At 42.9% G+C, this 18,942-nt stretch overlaps 1 protein-coding gene across 4 annotated transcripts in view; it reads left to right on the forward strand.

Moving 5' to 3' along the window:
• Window positions 1-18,942, forward strand: part of KAZN (kazrin, periplakin interacting protein) — a 1,016,124-nt gene that overhangs the window by 205,840 nt on the left and 791,342 nt on the right. The window lies entirely within an intron of this gene.

The following is an 18,942-nucleotide window of genomic DNA, read 5'->3' on the forward strand; positions in this document are numbered from 1 at the left end:
ACTCACAGCCTCAATAGAGGAAAACTCATCTCTCTAATGATTAAAATATCACATTCTGAAAACTCCTGGGCTGAATATTTCTCTGTGAATTCAGAAAATGATGGTACCCATAGCAAATAACTGTCGAAACAGAGCCACATAATATTTTACATTTTCCCAAAGTTTCTCAAAGTACTTTCCCAAACATCATCGCACCTTACAGACACCACATTTCCTGGAAGCATTATTGTCTTAATTTTTCAGCTGAGGAAAATTAGAGACTAAGGATTTGCCAAAAGTTGCACAACAAACCTTGCTAACCACTGCTGTTGTGTGATTTTCCCTATACAACTCTTCCCTTCTATCTGTTAAGGACTTGCATAGCTTTAGCAATAATGGGTGGCTTAGCTTAACACTGGTGCCCAATAACTTGTGTAACTTTATGCAACCTGAAATCTTTCCTTCTCAGCTTAGTATCCCAGGGGCAATTTAATACTCCTCTATCGTAGAAAGTTTCCCCAAACAGAAAGAGCTGTCTCTGTGTGAACCAAACCTATGCTCTTTCACTGGGCCTGCAACAAAGCACTGAATACCCTCTTAACTTCCAACTCCACTGTGCCGCCGAAATCTATACTTTCCCATCTGTGCTTTTGTGTTTTCCTCTGAATTATCACCTGAGAAACAGTCCCTACATCTTGCATGTCCATTTGTATGTTAATACAAGGGGGCCTGAGAAAAGATGGTATCCAGTACCAGGTCCGCATGGATCTATTATTGGTTCCATGTCTGGAGAGAGAGAATACCATGTTCCCATTGCCAATCCTCAAACCACTGAAATACAGCAGGCTTTGGACCTCACCTAGAGATAACTAAGGACAGAGCGTCAGATGTGGACATGCTTATACTCTTTCTAATGATTCCTGGCATCAGCTTCATTTTTGTTTTGAATACAATCAATAAAAATTGCAATCTAATTGCATAGCTTGACTAATGTGTAGTTAATGTGGGAAATTTAAAAAAGAGATACAGAAAAGAAGAAAATAAGCTATAGGTAAGAGCAGCAAGTATGAATAAACCCTGTATACATTATATTTCTATATAGTTTTATTTCTATATAATTTTTATATTTGTATAATATGTAGCAAGATAGATACTCACTTTTATATGTATATATACCCTGTTTCTCCAAAAATAAGACCTAGCCGGACCATCAGTTCTAATGTGTCTTTTGGAGCAAAAATTAATATAAGACCGGGTCTTATATTATCTTAGATAAGACCCAATCTTATATTATAGTGAAATAAGACCAGGTCTTATATTAATTTTTGCTCCAAAAGACGCATTAGAGCTGATGGTCCAGCTAGGTCTTATTTTCGGGGAAACACAGTACTTACATTACAAAATCGTGTGGACAGGATATCCTGTTCCATTCAGTTTGATTACATACTGAGATCACACTGTTCACATTATTTTGAAATATTTCCCCATGATATTACATTCTTCTTCTACAATATCATTTCTAATGGCATCTTCACTTACTAATTCTATCTCCTATTATAGAGGGAAAAAAATAGAAAGAAAAGAATGAGGGTGATCAAGGTAAAATAATTTTGATGATCTCCATAGCTCTCTCAAAAAGACACTAAACTAGTAGTTCTGAACCATGCAGTAATTTTCAGGATACAGTCTACATGAATTAGTGCCTCAGAAAGGTCATTTCTTACCTGTTTTCCATCATAATTTATTTTCTCAAAGTAAGTGATAGTGTGTTGCCCTGGAAGCAATGGAAATGATCAGTTTGATATTTTCACGTCTACCTGTCAGGAATTGGCTATAATTCCTCACGTTGATCTTGTTAGCAAGTTAAATAATTGAACTGCCATTTATTGAGTTTCCATGTCTCATGCCAGGCACTCTGGATACTGAGGAAACTAACAAATAGACAAACATAATCCCTCTTATCATGGAACTTATAGTCTAGTGAGCAGATCAAGAGTGATTTCTGTGCATCAGTGCTCCCCAACTCATAGCACACAAATAAAGTGACCTTATTTTTAAAAGTAAATTGGGATAAACAGACAAGGCTACTGGAAGGCTGAGTTGATCCACCCGGGGCTTCCGCCATCTGGAGGGCTGAAAGATTCCATAACATATCACACCTTTACACATTCCCACCATACCAGCTGTCCAAAATGCAGTTGACAAGCTCTCCAATGGTAAACTTTCTTTAGGGGGCAAGAAGGAATTCTTAATATGGGACAAACCTTGGATTGTCAGTTGTGGAAAAGGAAAAAAAAAGAAAAAGCAAGTATAATACAACCCCGAGGAAAGAGAATTTAATTCATTAGCTTCCTTTCTCTCTCTCTCTCTTTCTCTCTCTCTTTCTTTCTGTTTTAAGTTCTTTCATAAAATCTTTGCTTTATAGCTCTTGCTGAGTCAGAAGTGAATTTGTGAGCTCATTCAGGGTTCCTCGATTATTTTATCGTTCTGTTCCCATGAAGGATTTATGCCTAAGTTGTCTTTGGTAGATGGGTGAGTATTCAATTGCTCCAATTTCTTGAAGTTGTGTTTTTTTTCTGTATGAGTTTTCTAGAAGATTGCATCTGATGACAAATAGGCTGTATCTTTCCCCAGTTCTGTCAATGGAAATCATTCTTCATTAATAAGAGGACTTACATTTGTGGCTTATTAGAATCTGGGTGGTTGTCTTATGACTTCTCCTTCAAGCACAGGAATGGTGAAATCGTTTTTCCTGTGGGAGGACCCTTTCTTCTTTGCTCTGGAAGAAAATTAAGAAAGATTAGGCAGAATTAGTGCTTTTTCAACATAAGTCTTTAGGAGTACCGTTGCATGGAGGATGGGTTCTTCTCAGGTCATTGGAGCAAACTCAGAACTGTAGACGACTACGTCAAATCTTCATCATATTAGTTAGCTATTGCTGTATAAAAACATTACATCCAAACTGAGTGGCTTAAAATTATAGCAAATGTTTATTATCTCAGTGTCTTTGGGGCAGGAATTCTAAGTGGCTTACCTGGGTGGCTCTTAGAATATTGTCGGCTGGCTTGACTGGATACTTGTCTGGATGGCTTGACTACAGACTGAGGATCTGCCTCCTAGATGGAGCACCCATGTGGCTGGAAAGTTTATGTGCTGTTAGCAGGAGGCTCAGGTCCTCTCTATATAGACCTTTTTATACTGCTGCTTGAGTCCTCACAACAGCTGACTTCCCACAGAGTGAGGGATCAGAGAGAGAGAGAGAGCAAGATGGGAGCCGCAGTGACTTTTATGACCTAGTCCTAGAGGCCAAACTTCAGCATTTCTATACCTTGCTGGTTACACAGGTCAGCCCTATTCAGTGTGGGCGGAGAGAATACAATGCTGTGAATACCAGGAGGTGAGGGTGCTATTTTGGAGGCTGGCTGTCATAGTCTACTTCCTGCCCCTAATGATTCACATGCAAAATACACCTGTACCCTCCAAAGAACCCCCTCCAATTATCTCCCCCTTACCATCAGCTCAAAGTCTGGAATCTGGTTGTTTAACTCAGGTCCAGAGTAATTATATTCCTTATGCACACGTTTGTCCTTACCATTTCTCTCAGCCTAAAGATCTGTGAATTCAAGTCATCTTCCTTCCACACATACAGAGGTGGGGCAGGCACAGGACACTGCTACAGACACTCTTGTTCATAAAGGGGAAACGCAGAGCACACAGGAGCCATGGAAACAAACAAGGCCCAGCAGGCACAGGTCAACAGATCCTTGTTAGGATTTAAGGCTAACCCATGAATTTACCTCCTTGCTATCCCAACATCCAGTTAAAATGATAGTAAACAAATCCACAAGATAAAAAAGAAAACAAATCCACAAGATAAAGGAAATGGAGAAACGACTAGAAAAACAAAATTTTAGCAGCTTGAAGCAGAAGAACAAGAAGATCTAAAAAGCCAGAACCCTAAGGCAGGAGAGAAATAGGCCAAGAAACAACCTGCTTGGCAGCATCACATTCTCTGGAAGGCAGAGGGAAGTCAGGGCCGAGAACAGGAAGTCAGGGCCGAGAACAAGAAGACAGTCAAAATCTGGACCCACCCTCCCATGTCTACCGTGTTTCCCCGAAAATAAGACCTAGCCAGACCATCAGCTCTAATGCATCTTTTGGAGCAAAAATTAATATAAGACCCGGTCTTGTTTTACTATAATATAAGACCTGGTATAATATAATATAATATAATATAATATAATATAATATAATATAATATAATATAATATAATATAATACAATATAATACCAGGTCTTATACTAAGTTTTGCCCCAAAAGATGCATTAGAGCTGATGGTCCGGCTAGGTCTTATTTTTGGGGAAACACGGTACACAGCCAGGTGACTGCCGCTCCCCAACTTAGGCTGAACACTGGACACTTATTCTCTGAAAAAGATAATCGAGTGAGTCCCTGGATTCGGCCACACCAGGCACAGTTGAAGGCTGAGGTACCTTACTGAAAATAAGGGTGCTAAGTAAAAGTTGGCTCATATAGTAAATGTTGAGCTCCCCGTCTTCTTCCCTAACCCAGCTCTAATGAGGATGAGGATGGCGATGATGATGATGATGACACCATCTAACATCTATTTAGTGTTTATTTGGGGCCAGGAACTCTTCTGTGTGCTTCATGCATATGAACTTGTTTAATCCTCACAACAATGCTATTGTTAAATAGGGATAGATTCTACTAATAGCCTCCATTTTACATGTGAGGAAATTGAGGCACAGAGAGGTTCAGCTACTTTCCCAAGATCACACAATTGGTAAGCGGTTGGATCAGGGTTTTCATCCAGGCTAATAGCAGACGGGATGATTACACCCGCGGTGTGAGACTGACAGGTCTCCTGGGGAAGGAACCAGCCTAGTAGCTGGAGATGCTGACATTGTGGATTCTCCAATGAAACAGCTCTGCCAGCTTACCTTACAAAGAGGCCCACAGCCCACACGCTGCCCCGATGTGCTGAGAACTTCTGATGAGCCACTTACTGTCGCCTCTGAAATATGAGCAGACAGTAAAGGATCATCACATATATGAGGAAAACCTGCAATGAGAGGGTGTGGGGGAGGACGGAGAGGGGGAGGGGGAGGGGGAGGGGGAGGGGGAGGGGGAGGGGGAGGGGGAGGGGGAGGGGGAGAGGGAGAGGGAGAGGGAGAGGGAGAGGGAGAGGGAGAGGGAGAGGGAGAGGGAAGGAAGAAAAGTGAAGGAACAGAGATTTTGTAGGGAGATGAAGACTTTTTAAAATTCCCACAAATACCCGCAGAGGGCATATCATCATGACATTTCAGACATTAGAAACAAAGAGATAATCATATGAAGGGGGAGAGAGAGAGAGAGAGAGAGAGAGAGAGAGAGAGAGAGAGAGAGAGACACTTCCTGTATTAGTTATCTATTGCTGCATAACAAGTTAACCCTCAGCCTAGCAGGATAAAACAACAAACATTTATTATCTAACAGTTTTTGAGGCTCATGAGTCTGGGAGTGGCTTAACTGGCTGGTTCAGGCTCAGAATCTTTCATGAAGTTGCAGTCAAGCTGTAGGCTGGTGTTGATGAAATACCTAATGTGTTTGAAATCATTAAGAGAAGAATAAAAGAAAAGCAAACAAGAAAGAAATACAGTTATTAACTCTAAGATGCAATATAAAAATAAGTACAAGAAAGTAACAGGAATCATACTATTCTACATGACTGCCATGATTTGTATTTACAAGGTCATAATATAAAACACTGAATATTGAGCTAACCAAAGTTATGTGTGGCTACTGGAGAGAGGGCTTATGGAAGAGCTAAATACTCATCTTTCTTAGTTGTAATCAATAGATACCTGAAAATGAAAAAAAAAATAAAATTAAGGAAGCATTATAGACATTATTTAGACAACTAGAGATCAAAATTTTTAAAAAGTGGCTAAAATGTGTTGAGAGTGACTGCCTTTGGATACATAGTTCATCACAACTCTTGAGTGTTCTGAAGTGGTTGCTGCTGTGTGGGTCTCAGGAAGCTAAGATCTCACACCTACGACTACAAAATGGCACCGGAACGTGAATGTGATAGCCAGACTCTGAGTTAACATCCAATGATTCTTGCCTTGCTGGTGACCACAGCCTGGGGTCCTCCCGCACTGTGTAAGGCTCATCTGTGTAGCCAGTAGGATTTGCACAAATGATGGAGTGTCACTTCTGAGGCTAGACCCAAAAAGGCATTGCATTTTCCCTCTCGGATCACTCACTCTGAGGGACAGCAGCACCATGTCATGAGGATACTCAAGCAGGTCACCAGGTGAAGAACAGCCTCCCTGTCACAGCAGGTGAACTCACCAGCCACCTGAGTACGCCTTCAGGGAACCAAACGCTCCAGCCACAGTCGGGACCTCAGGCGATTGCTCCCAAGGACATCTGGGCTGCCACCCATGAGGAAACTTAAGCCAGGGTCATTCAGCCAAGCCACTCCCGATTTCCAAATTCACAGAAACTGTGAGATAATGAAGGTTTATTATTGTTTTAAGCCACCAAATTACAGGGCAATTTATTAGGCAGCAATAGAAAACGAATACCTGTGTACCTGGCCATAGAGTGCCATCATGATAAAAATATGAGTGTGACTTATGAACCAGGCAGTGGACAGAAGCTGAGAGAACTCTGGAGAAGAATTTTAGTAAAATCCTGACGTCCCTTAAAGAGACAGTTAGCAGCACCCTATCAGCCCTCACGGAGGCTGTGTTGGTGAGGGCATGAAGGAAATTGAGCAAGATATTATTGGAAAGTGGAGAACACCTGCTGTGTAATGGCAGCTTCCTGTGATGGGCTGGCACTGTTGCCTGTGATGATGTAGAAAGCAGTAAATGTGTCCAATGAGTTGGATGGTCAAACAAAGGAGATTTGCAGCCAATGTGGGAGATGTCATCTGGTTTCTTTTGGCTGCTTCACAAAATGCAAGAAAAGATAGATAAGCTAAAGAAAGGACCTAATCATCAGGGAAATGCAAATCAAAACCACAGTGAGATACCACCTCACCAGTCAGGATGGCTGTTATCAAAGACAACAAATAACAAGTGCCAGCAAGGCTGTGGAGAAAAGGGAATCCTCGTGCACCGTTGGTGGGAATGTAAATTGGTGCAGCCACTATGGAGATAACTAAAAAACAAAAAACAAAAACCTAAAAATAAAGCTACCATAGGATACAGTAATCGCACTTCTGGGTATTTATCTGAAGAAAATAAAAACTAATTTGAAAAGATGTATGTACCCCTATAGTCACTGAAGCATTATTTACGATAGCCAAGATATGGAAGCACCTTGGTGTCCACTGATAGATGAATGGATAAAGAAGAGGTGGTACATACACACAATGGAATATTGCTCAGCAATAAACAAGAATGAAATCTTGCCATTTGCAACAAGATGGGTGACCTAGAGGACATTATGCTAGGTGAAATAAGTCAAACAGAGAAAAACAAATATTGTATTGTTTCACTTATATGTGGAATCTAACAAAATGAAACAAAAGAACAAGCAAATAAAAAACCACAGCAGACTCACAGAAACAGAGATCAAACTGACTGTTGCCAGAGGGGAGGGGGGTGGGGGATGGGTGAAAAAGGGCACGGGGAATATAGTCAATAATATTGTGGTAAGTTTGCAGGGAGACAGATGATTACTAGACAGTGAGGTGATCACAAATGTTAGTACACTGTACACCTGCAGCTAATATAATGTTGTATACCAGCTATACTTAAATTTTTAAAAAGCCAGGACTTACTGGTTTTGGAAATTCCATTCTCTCCAGATGCCAAACAGGGCTAAAGTTAGGAAATGGCTCCCAGGCAAAGAGCAAATTCAGCGGCCTCTTGCGAAAACATGGTATAAAGATAAATAAAGCCAAGGGTGTAGCTATAAAATTCTTTGCTCAGACCGTAGAAATATCTAAGGTGGTGCCTCAAAAAACTGTTCAGCCAAACAACAGCGCTTCTGAGAAGGTTAAGGTTGTCCCTCAGAAGTTTCACCAAAAACCCAAGGTAGCAAAGGGCTTATCTCAAAGACATGTGGACTGTGGCTTTGTCTCATGGAATAAACTCCAGTGCGATTCACAGTAGACCCACAATGTTTTTAAAAGAAGAGTTTTGGTAGGTACACTATCCGCTTGGATAGGACAAAAGGTAATAATAAAAAAGAAAAGTCAAGGGATCCCTAGAGTTCTATCAGTGAAAGACAGACTAAGAAAACTGTGCAGCTGGAAATGAGCTATCTTTTATGTAAAAGAAAGAGTGACTCAGAGGATGTAGCCAAGAACTCAGAGGGTAGATCCAAAATTAAACAAGCTTCATGCTCATTTGGGATTTCTTGGCTCTGTGGAAGGGAGCAGATACCTGTGTAAACCATAATGGTGGATAATAAAGAATGTAACTATTCGCGTCCATAGAATGTTTCAAATCTGTGTTTGCATGTGGGGGTGTCTCCTAGTCCTGTGACCTTCCGTACTCTGAGTCACGGAGCTCCTTACACTTGGAATTACGTGTTCACTGTCAGACTCCCTTTACACTGTAAGCTCCATGAGCGCAGAAGCTCCCTTTATCGCGTCCATTGCTGTTTGATTGGGAACTTGACAGATAAAGCAACAGTCGTCATTATCATCATCCTCTTGGCAGTAGAAGGAGTAGTAGATAAAAAACAAAATAAATAAAAACAACCCTAAGTTCACTGAATAGCTGCCATGGGCTGGGCACTGTTATAAATTCTTTATGTTTAGTAATTCATTTAGTGCTCACGCTTTGCAATGGATAATGTTATTTCCACTTTACAGACGAGGAAACTGAAGCCCAGAGAGATTTGCTAACTTACCCCAAGGCTTGTAGTTAACAGGTGGAAGGGCCACGATTTGAAATTCCAACCTGACTTCTAACCACGATGCCATTATGTTTGTTGACTGAATAACTAAATGTAGAGTCTTTCAAACAAAGCAAATTTATTTGGGGGAAAAAAATGGCTCCATGCTAACTGGTTTCTTCATTCCTTCCATAAATCTATAAGCTACCCTATGCCAAAAAATAGAATTGATTTGAAATGCAAAGTGGTTTCCTGCTAAACTGTAGAATACAGGTGAGGATTTAGTAACGTGAAATGCATTTAAAATATGAACAGACCACCTGAAATGCATTTAAAATATTAACAGACCAAAAGTAATTAAGTAGCACAGGTGGTAATTAAAATCGAGGAGAAGATTTTCTTTGATAAACCTTTGCTTCTAGCCAAGAATTAACAACAATTTTTAGGACTTAAGTAAAATAGTGAAGGATCTCCAGATTCCTTCCTTTATTTATTTAGTTCACACTTACTTTTTCAGAGGGCTGTGGGTCCATAAACTGCACTTTCTGTTTTAAGGGGAAAGCCCATTAACTGTTGTTTCTCTTTTTCTTTAAAATGATGAAAAAAAATGTGTTTGAACATTGACACCCCCCCGCCCAATCTCACACCCAACCCTAGTCTATATAGGAACACGTAGCATGACCCATAGCCTTGAACATTCTTGTGGGTGAGATTGGTTCTTGCAGGTCTTGAACTTGGCCCAGGTGCCATGTAGGAACTTAATGAACATTTGTTGATGAGTTGATTCACTGCGAGGTTGACCTCTGCTTGGGCTCTCCCTGAGGCGACTCCTTTAAAGTAAGATGATTTGTGGGAAGAGGAAAACATGTCTTGAAGCCCATGGTGTTGGAATTCATGTCGTGAGATGGACGTAGAGAGTGTGGACTCCTTCTCTGCCTCGGCCTGCCTGCCAGGGGCACTGGGTCCCCTCTGAAAAGGAAGGAGGATGACTCAGGGTGGGGAGCCTTTCGCCTCCAAGGGGATTCATTTTGATTTTCTGAAAGTAGCCTCTGGCTGATATAAAATGTCAGTGTGGATTCACTTTATAAAATATAGTGGATTCACCATACAAAATATCAGGGCAAAACAATGTAGATTCTTTTTGCATGATGTTGGTCTTTCTATGAGGTGGTCCAATTGAAACATAATTAATTGTATGTTAAATTATGGCAAAAGGGTCATAGTTTTCCCTTAACCTTTTCTGTCTCGATGATGTCTTTGCAGTTTTTAATTTGTCACTGATCACCTAGGACCAGGAGTTTTGTGTCACATAGCTAGTTGTAGGTATTTCTGACAGTCCTGGACTGTGTCTTTTGGTTGTAAAACTTTCTTCCACTTTGGGACACTGGGACACTCGTGTTTCTCAGCCGACCCCGCGGTGCCCTTGTCGGGCTGTGCTCAGGTCACGTATGGCACAGGAAGGCAGTGCTTTCCACTAGGAAGCCAGGTTTCCAGTTCATTCGGCCCCGCCCCTCTCCCCCCGCCCCCCAGCAGGGGCCCCCATGCCACATCTACCCATGAAAAGCAGGAATCACAAAGATCAATTTAACATGCCATTTGCCTCCCCAGGTCCCCAGGTCTGCTTTCTTGCCCTGCCCCCCCCCCCCCCCCCCCCCCCCCATGGGCTGCTGGCAGGGAGACTCCTGTCCACGGCTCACCCAGGTTTCTGGGAGTTTCTAAACGGTGTCTGCATGCAGACTGTGTCCTTGACCTCCACAGGCTGCATCCGGCCTTGCACAGTAAAATGTCAACAGCCCCTGGACCTCAGGTGTTGCAGTGATGCCACCTCCCAAAGCAAAAGAATTGGCTCAGGGTGGTTTCTCTTTGGATGCTCCTGAAAAGATAAGAACAGCCTGCTGTCACCCACAGCCGCAGACTGGGCGTGGTTCCGCTCGCCCTCCTCCTAGCAGCTGCCTGGGCTCTCTGGTTCTACCGCATTGCTCTTAGCTAAAGGTTTTAGGAGAAAACACGTGACAGGGCTCTCCATGTGGGCCCGGCAAACAGTTGGTGCTGTGAACAGCAGTCCTATGACTGTCACCTGAGGTCTCCATGGATGGCGACTATTGTCTTGTTGTTGGCTATCTAGCACCTTCCAGCAGGTATTCGAAGGATGGTACCAAGAGCTGCCATTGTGTGGCATGTGGGGAAGGCCAGAAAGGCCGTACTTACCATCCCCAAGTAAAAATAATTAACAAGTACACTTCACTTCCAGCTCTGAAACAAGGTATTTGGTTGATGTTTTCACATGCTGGCGCAGGGCCTTGCAGTTGGACAAAACTTAGAATGCTAGTTCTGTTATTAGATTGCCTGTGCCATCCTGGGCAAGTCACATCTCTGTCTTCAGGTTCCTCATCTGTAAAATACAGGTCGTCAGACCCTCATTGGGTTTTTGTAAGAATAATAACATTACATAAAATAAGCATGGATCCTGGAACACAGCAAGTGCTAATGAGCAAGACTGTTGTTTTTATTATGACAGGAAGTTGGTACTACTGTAAGTACTATGAGTAAATAAGAGTTACTTTTGATTATAAGGTGTTTGGTAAATAAATTTGTACTATGTTTGAACAGAGTTCAACGTTTTTAGCTCTCTGCAGGATTTTAGTAATACTTATTTAGGTACAATTGACATGCTAATTGCAAATTTTACCTGTTATTAAAAGCAGGTCTTCTGGTTTTATTCAATTATGTTTGATTTATGTAGAGTTTTATGTACTTGGAAACATTCCACTTTTCACTTTTTCAATCTCTTTAATTTAGACTATTAAAAAATCTTTTATGGACTCAGTAAAAATTGAAGAGTAAGTTACAAACTCTGTGTGAAGAACGGAAGGGCCACAGCCCACTCTAAGCTGTGTGAAATGGCCGAGATACACCTGGACTTGAGTGTACAATCTCCAGGAATCTCAAACTTGGCCATCAACACACAACCACTGGTGAGGAGAGAGAACTGGGACCTCCCCACCCCCCACGCCATGTCAGGAAACAACAGGAACCTTCTTTGAAATCTTGTGTTTTGTTTTAAAATTCCATGTGACTCTACAGTCCATTCCATATTTCATCATACTGGTTTTATCATAGGAAAAGTGAGCAGCCTCCCCTTGCTCCTTCCAACCCCCGAAAGGGCCCTGGGAGAGAACACAACCCAGCACAGGGCACCGGTGGTCTCATTTGCAAAGTGAGGCTAAGCTATTGCACTAAATACAAAGGTGGAATCCGGGAATGTGTGGAACCTGGAATTGAGAGGGACAAGGAAAGATAAGGGAGGAAGGAGGTGAAAGGTCTTGGGGTAAAGATCCAGGCTGGAATCAGGGCGTGAAAGGAATAGGCCAGCCAAACCGGGAGCCCCCAAACCCGCCTTAGGATGCCTGTCAGATATGAACCGTACTAAACCATCAAATCAGGATGGGCTCTCGGCTTCTTGTCAGGAAATTAACTGGTTCCATGAGTGAAGTTAGCCTCCCGCCAACAGAGAGCACGTTCCATCAGGACCCCAGTTACAATATTCATTCTTCTGTCACCATTAGGTTGACGTGTCTTTGGCTCTATTCCCTCCTCCCTGAGCCAAAGTCCATTCTTTCATTGCAGCCTTAACCTGGACGGTGACATTCAAATGAAAATCCGTGCATTATGTCCAGACAAGTCTCCCAGCTACATGGTTTTGTCATAATCCATTTCTCACCGGGCGACGTTATTGTAGCGTATCCCCTTGCAGTTCCCATTAGGTTGAACTGGAGTTGGTCTTGGTAACCTGGAAACCTGTATATAAAGAGAAGGACAGCAGGTTTTGAATGCCAATGCAACAGTGTGTGGTTAGATCCCATCTAGGTGTGACCAGTGTGATGGAGAGTTCTTTAGTTCCGTCTGGCCCCACAGAGAGAGACCCTGCAAGTGAAAACACCTGTTATCTTTGTGCAAACGGATATTTGTCTGGGGTTTCCTTGCATGAGAGTGCTCAGGGCCCTTTCCAATGGAGGCAGCCTTTTGTGTTACCTCTGCAGGAAATGGGCCGGATTGGCAAGCACCCAGCTTTCGTATTGCAGTAGTGGATGGAGATGATACCGGTTACAGGCCACTAGACTGTGTTGTTTGAATACCAAGCTGTTGGGATCCAACGGCGCATACTTCATAGAGTTAGTGTAGCAATAGAGTGTTGGATCCTTCCATCCACCTAGAAGTATCTGCTCAGTCTTGCGGGGAGAAGGAGAGGTCTGTGGAGTCTTTCACAGTCTGTGGTTGTATGGCTGGGGCCAATTTACTGATGTTGTTGAGCCTCAGTTTCCCCGACAGAAAGATGGAGCCAGTAGTCCTTAAAGCATGAGCTACATGCAGATGAAACATGATGATACATGTAAAGCGCTCAGCACAGGGCTTGACACTCATTCAGTGCTTAATAAACAGCAGCTTCCATTACTGGTGGTGGTGGTGGGGGTTTAATTAAATCCATTGGGGTGACATTAGTTAGTAACATTATATAGGTTTCAAGTGTATAATTCTATAATATATCCTCTGTATATCGCATTGTGTGTTCATCACCCAGAGTCTGTTCTCCGTCTGTCACATATATTTGACCCCCTTTTATCCTTTCCTACCCCCCCCCTCACTTTCCCTCTGGTAACCACTAAACTGTTGTCTGTGTCTGTAAGTTTTTGTTTCTTTGTTTGTTTTGTTCGTTCATTGCTTTCAGTTTTATATCCTACACATGAGTCATGACTTCACTGTCTGACTTATTTCGCTTAGCAGGATAATCTCAAGATCCATCCATGTTGTCGCTAATGGCAGTATTTCATCTTTTTATGGCTGAGTAGTATTCCATTGTATATATATACTACTTTTTCTTTATCCAATCATCCACTGAAGGACACTTTGGTTGTAGTCATGTCTTGGCCACCACTGTGAATAATGCTGCAGTGAACATAGGGGTACATACATCTTTACAGGTAAACGTTTTATGATTTTGGGGGTAGATACCCAGAAGAGGGTTTGCTGGGTGGTGCTGTTTTACGGTTACTGTCACCTTCCTCTGAACGAGGCATGGAAAACACCAACCTAAGAAAACAGCACACGTTCCTGTGTAGTCTGACAGCTGGGAGAAACGTAAGGCAAATAGTGTAAGTAGTAGAAAGAACCCCAGATGTGGGACTGGCATTAAGCAGGGCTCTCTTTACATAAAAACCAATTCACACAAGTTTAAGGAAAAGGAGGGGATTTATCATGAGGGGTGAGGAGGCAAGTTGGTCTCAGGCTGGGCTGAAATCCATGACAAGAAAGGTGTCAGATCTCGCCACTGCTCTCCGCTGCTCTCTGGTCCCTGCCATTTCACTCTCTCGGTCCTGTCTCTTTGTCTCTCCAGCTGCCCTTCCTACCGCCCGACGCCCCACTAGAATATGGCCATCCATTCAGAGCTTCCCTGCTGGATATCCAGCCACCTAACGTCGCTCCAGGTCTCAGCCCCGATTTCAGACTGCTGGACAGTGCTGGTCGGGCCCGTGGCTGGGAGTCGGATGAGAAGGGTGTCGTGGTGTGCTGGCCAAACTCAGCACTGTGAAGAGGGGCTGGGGTTGGCTCGCAGTGAGCCTCCAGTGCTACCAGGGCGGTGACCTCCGAGAGCGCCCCCCTGTGGCAGGGTAGACTCTGAGCGTCCTGGCTGGGCCAGGCCTGCTGGAGGCTCATGGGAACGAGGCACTGGCTACAGTATTAGTCATGACGATGAGAGCTGAGTAGTAACACTCATTACTAACTCTGTTCTAAGTACGTTTTTTTGTATGAATTACTTCAATCGTCATTACTGTGAAGTCGATATGGCTTGATATCCATGCGACAAATGAGAAAAGTGACATGCAAAGACAGGAAGTCACTTTCCCCGGTTTACACAGCTACTAACAGACGGAGGCAGGATTTGAACTCAGAATATCTGACCCCCAACCATGCCTCTTAAAAGGCATACCCCTTTCAATGGGAAGCTGGACCTTCCCCAAACTTCTCTCTGGCCGCGGGCTTGAGTTCCTAAGACCCAGGCCACATTTATCTTCCAAGTTCTGTTCTGCACCATGTCCCCTCCTGGGCACTCTCTCCAGCTCCTCTGTGACATAGCCCATCAGCTCTCAAGCCCCTGTGGGCTCAGTCAGGGCCCGATTCTGTCACCACGTCACCTGGACTTTCTCCACCCCATTGCATACATCTCACCACTTTTGTTGCCTGAGTTGTCACTTCTCCTGTGTCATAGCTCTACATCTAAATCCACAAGCATTTCTCAGCTCCCACCACGTGACTCTCCGTCTCTTGCAAATCTCTCCACTTGAAGAAGTTGATGGTAAATTCATTATCAGCGTGTCAAACCCTTGGATCTAAGGGTTTATTTTGTTGATTCCTTGTAAATGTGACCTGGTGTGTAACTCACATCTTTTCCATTGGTGCCAAGTTACCATATTGGGTTTTGTCCTCATTTTGCCACAAGACAAACCCCAGTTGTAGGATCCACAGTGTCATCCTTCCATGCCAGGGACCACTCAACTGTCTGATTCTGGGAGGATGTTCCAGTGTTGATTTTTTTTTTTTAAGTGTATGACCTTGAACTGGTCACCCAACTTTTTTTTTTTTTTAATTGTGGTAAAATATAAATAACATAACACGATTTAACCATTCTAAAGTGAACAGGGGAATTGACTACATTTACAATGTTGTGTAACCTTCACTGCTACCTCGTATCAGGATCTTTTCATCATCGTGAAAGGAAACCCCCAACCCATTAAGCTGTTGCCCCCTCCATTCCTTCCCCCACCATTTCTATCACCCACTCATCTGCTTTCTCTTTCTGTGGATTCGCTTATTCTGGGCATTTCATATAAATGGAATCATACAATATGTGGCCTTTTGTGACTGGCTTCTTTGACTTAGTATAATGTTTTCAAGGCTTATCCATGTTGTAGCATGTATTAGAACTTCATTCCTTTTTATGGCCAAAGAACATTCCATCGTGTGACTACAGCACATTTTGTTTATCCATTCATCAGTTGATGGACATTTGGGCTGCTTCCACCTTTGGCTCTTATAACTAGTGCCGCTGTGAACATTCGTGGACAAGCGTTTGCTTAAACACTTTTTCCCCCAGTTCTTTGGTGATATACCTAAGAGTAGAATTGTTGGTTCATTTGGAAATTCCACGTTTAGCTTTTTGAGGAACTGCCAAACTGCCTTCCACAGTGGCCGTCCCATTTTATATTCCCACCAGCGATGCATGAATTTCTCCACACCCTCGCCTCCAGTATCAACTTTTAACATGCAGAATGAGTTTTATTATAACAATGGGTGGAAATACCTGAATTATTTAGGGTTTATTTATTTAATGAGACCATATTAAAGCAAGAACTGAAAACGTGAGCATTTCAATGCAAAATACAACATGGCATTTCAGATACACGAAAAGCAAAGGTTGTATAACATGTAGGGGTAAATTTGATCATTAGTTCATATCTATGGACCATATAAATGACAAGACCATAAAAATCCATGGAGCTTCTTGTGGCAAAGCTGTGGCCCACGATATGATTCATTTGGTGTATTTTTCTATAAAAATGTACAATAGCCCATCTCAGTGCCATCTGGATTCATCTGCATAAAACGAGTGTTTAGGGTCATATTATTATTTCATGTTCTATATTTCATCTGATCTATAAAAACGGAGACACAGTATGATAAGCTGTTATTCCTCATCTGAAAGCGTTAAAAATTTTTATGTGTACCTTCTATTTTTGCTAATGACCTAAAATGTTGAAACTTGTCACTTTTTTTCCCTGCCAAACCATGAATGTGCCACCCTTATCTGAAACCTAAATAAATACTCATTAATGTGCAGTGAAATTCAAATGAGTACTTCGTATAAATAAGCCTGCTATAGAAATACGTTTCTTCAAATTTGTCGACCAAAATAACGTGGAATAAATTTAACATCATTTCACATTCAGAACCACCAACCAAATAAAGTGGTTTTTATGACTCAATTTCTTAAACTCTGGTAGGTAAGAAGGCATATATATGGCTCTTCATTCTGTAATCCATCATACAATTTAAGAAAATATTATTTGGTTGAGGTTTTTATAGGCCAAATGGAGAAAACCGTTCATAACACCCGATTCTAGGATGATGGTGTGGTGGGGGGCACAAAGTGGAGTGAACTTGGCTTTTTCCTTCCCTTAGTCATTTTTTTTTTCTTTTGGACAAATGTTTATTTATTCAAGCACTACTATATGCTGGGTGCTATGCTTAGAGCTGAAGATATAGCAGTGAACTAAAAAAATACTGTTGCTGGCTGCATGGAATTTACAGTTTAGTGAGGTTGTTATAGTTATTTATTGCTGCATAACAAACCGTCCCCAAACTGAGTGGTGTAAATTAGCACCTTACTATGCTCACAGTTTTGTGGGCCAGGAACTTGGGTGTGGTACAGAGGAGGGGCAGCTCAGCTCAGCTCCCGAGTGACTGAGGCCTCATGTGGGGTGGGGTGGGACACAGCCCCAGAGAGCAGTTTCCAGGCTCTCGGCCTCATGTGGAAAGGTGATGGCTCGGGTAGTAGTTGGCCATCAGCTGTTAGTGGTTAGCCATTAGCCACTGATATAACTGCCGTGGCTAAGCTAGCAAGCGTGGATTACAGTTAGCAAGTGGGGCTGGTAGGCAGGCAGAAAAGCAGATGGCAGATTGAGGATCGTGTGGATCCTACTTCCTGTGTCTCACCCGGCCGCCAGCGAGACTAGGATACAGGAAGACCCCTTGTTGGGGTACTGGCGGATGTTTGCTCCCTGTGTCTCCAACCCAGCCGCCAGTGAGAATATAGTGATATGACTCCCCTATCCATGGCTCCGTGGGTGTTCCTTTTTGGCCTCACCATATCCTGCATTCTCGTGTGGGGAGCGGGAGCTGAGACCCTGCATGACACGCCACGTGACAGGTGGCTTGAATAGTGGAGATGTTTGAGGCCTCAGGTATGGCACTGGCTGGATTCCTTCCCTTTTCTCTATGTTGCGTGTTCTGGGGTCAGAATGTTCATGGTGCCTTCTTCACTAACATTATCTGGAACCTGGGCTGGATGGAGAATTGGAAGAGCTGAGGCTGGGAGACCATCTCTTTCTCTCTCTGTGCAGTCGAGGCATGTGAGTTTCCTCAAAGTGTGGTGGTCTCAGGGTAGTCAGACTTTTTGTATGGCAGCTAGCTTCCCCCAGAGTGGCTGTCCCAAGGTCATGAACAGAAGCTGCAAGGCCTCTTATGACCAAGCCTTAGAAATCCCTGAATGTCACTTCTGCCTCTTACTGTTGGCCAACCGTGTCGCTAAGGCCAGCCAGACTCAGAGGGAGGGGACTTACACTCTACTTCTCAGTGGGAAGAGTAGCACAAATTTTAAGATCTTCTTTAATCTGCTACAGAGGGAGTCTGACACTACAGAAATAATCACATACATAACCATTGCAATGAAGAAAAAGTACAGGCTTCTTTATAGTAGTCATGACTTCTTGATTGCAAATGACAGAAGCCCAACCCAGACGGGCCAATGAAGAGAAGGGAATTTACTGACCCGCCTAACTGTAATTATCTGTGGCTGAATCCCGGTGCTGTAACCACATGGATAAGCATCTCATTCGCTGTCTGTCAGTGATATTTGCCTCTTTATCCAGTTGGTTTTACTCTCAGGTGGGGCTCCTCAAATGACGGCTATGAAGGCCACCAGCTATTTTACAAATCTACCAGTTTAGCAATCCCAACCCAAAAAGGGAAGAGAGGCTCTTTTGTAATAGTTCTATCATGTAGTCCTGGAATGAAATCTTATTGGCTGAGTTTGGGTCACCTGCACTGTCCTGAAACAACCATTGTTGCCATGGAGATGAAATTCTTGGATTGGCCAAGCTTGGACTATGTGCCTGTCTCTGCAACTGGCAGTGGGTTCAGCCCTACATGAACGACAGGTAGGGGTGGGTGTTTCCTCGAAAACAAGAGAGTTTATTTTATTAGAAGAAGAGGGAAATACAGTGGTACCTCAGTTTTCTAACATAATCCGTTCTGGAAGGCTATTC

This window comes from Rhinolophus sinicus, chromosome 14, assembly GCF_057876585.1.
Source record: "Rhinolophus sinicus isolate RSI-liver-muscle chromosome 14, RSI-T2T, whole genome shotgun sequence".
NCBI lineage: Eukaryota > Metazoa > Chordata > Mammalia > Chiroptera > Rhinolophidae > Rhinolophus > Rhinolophus sinicus.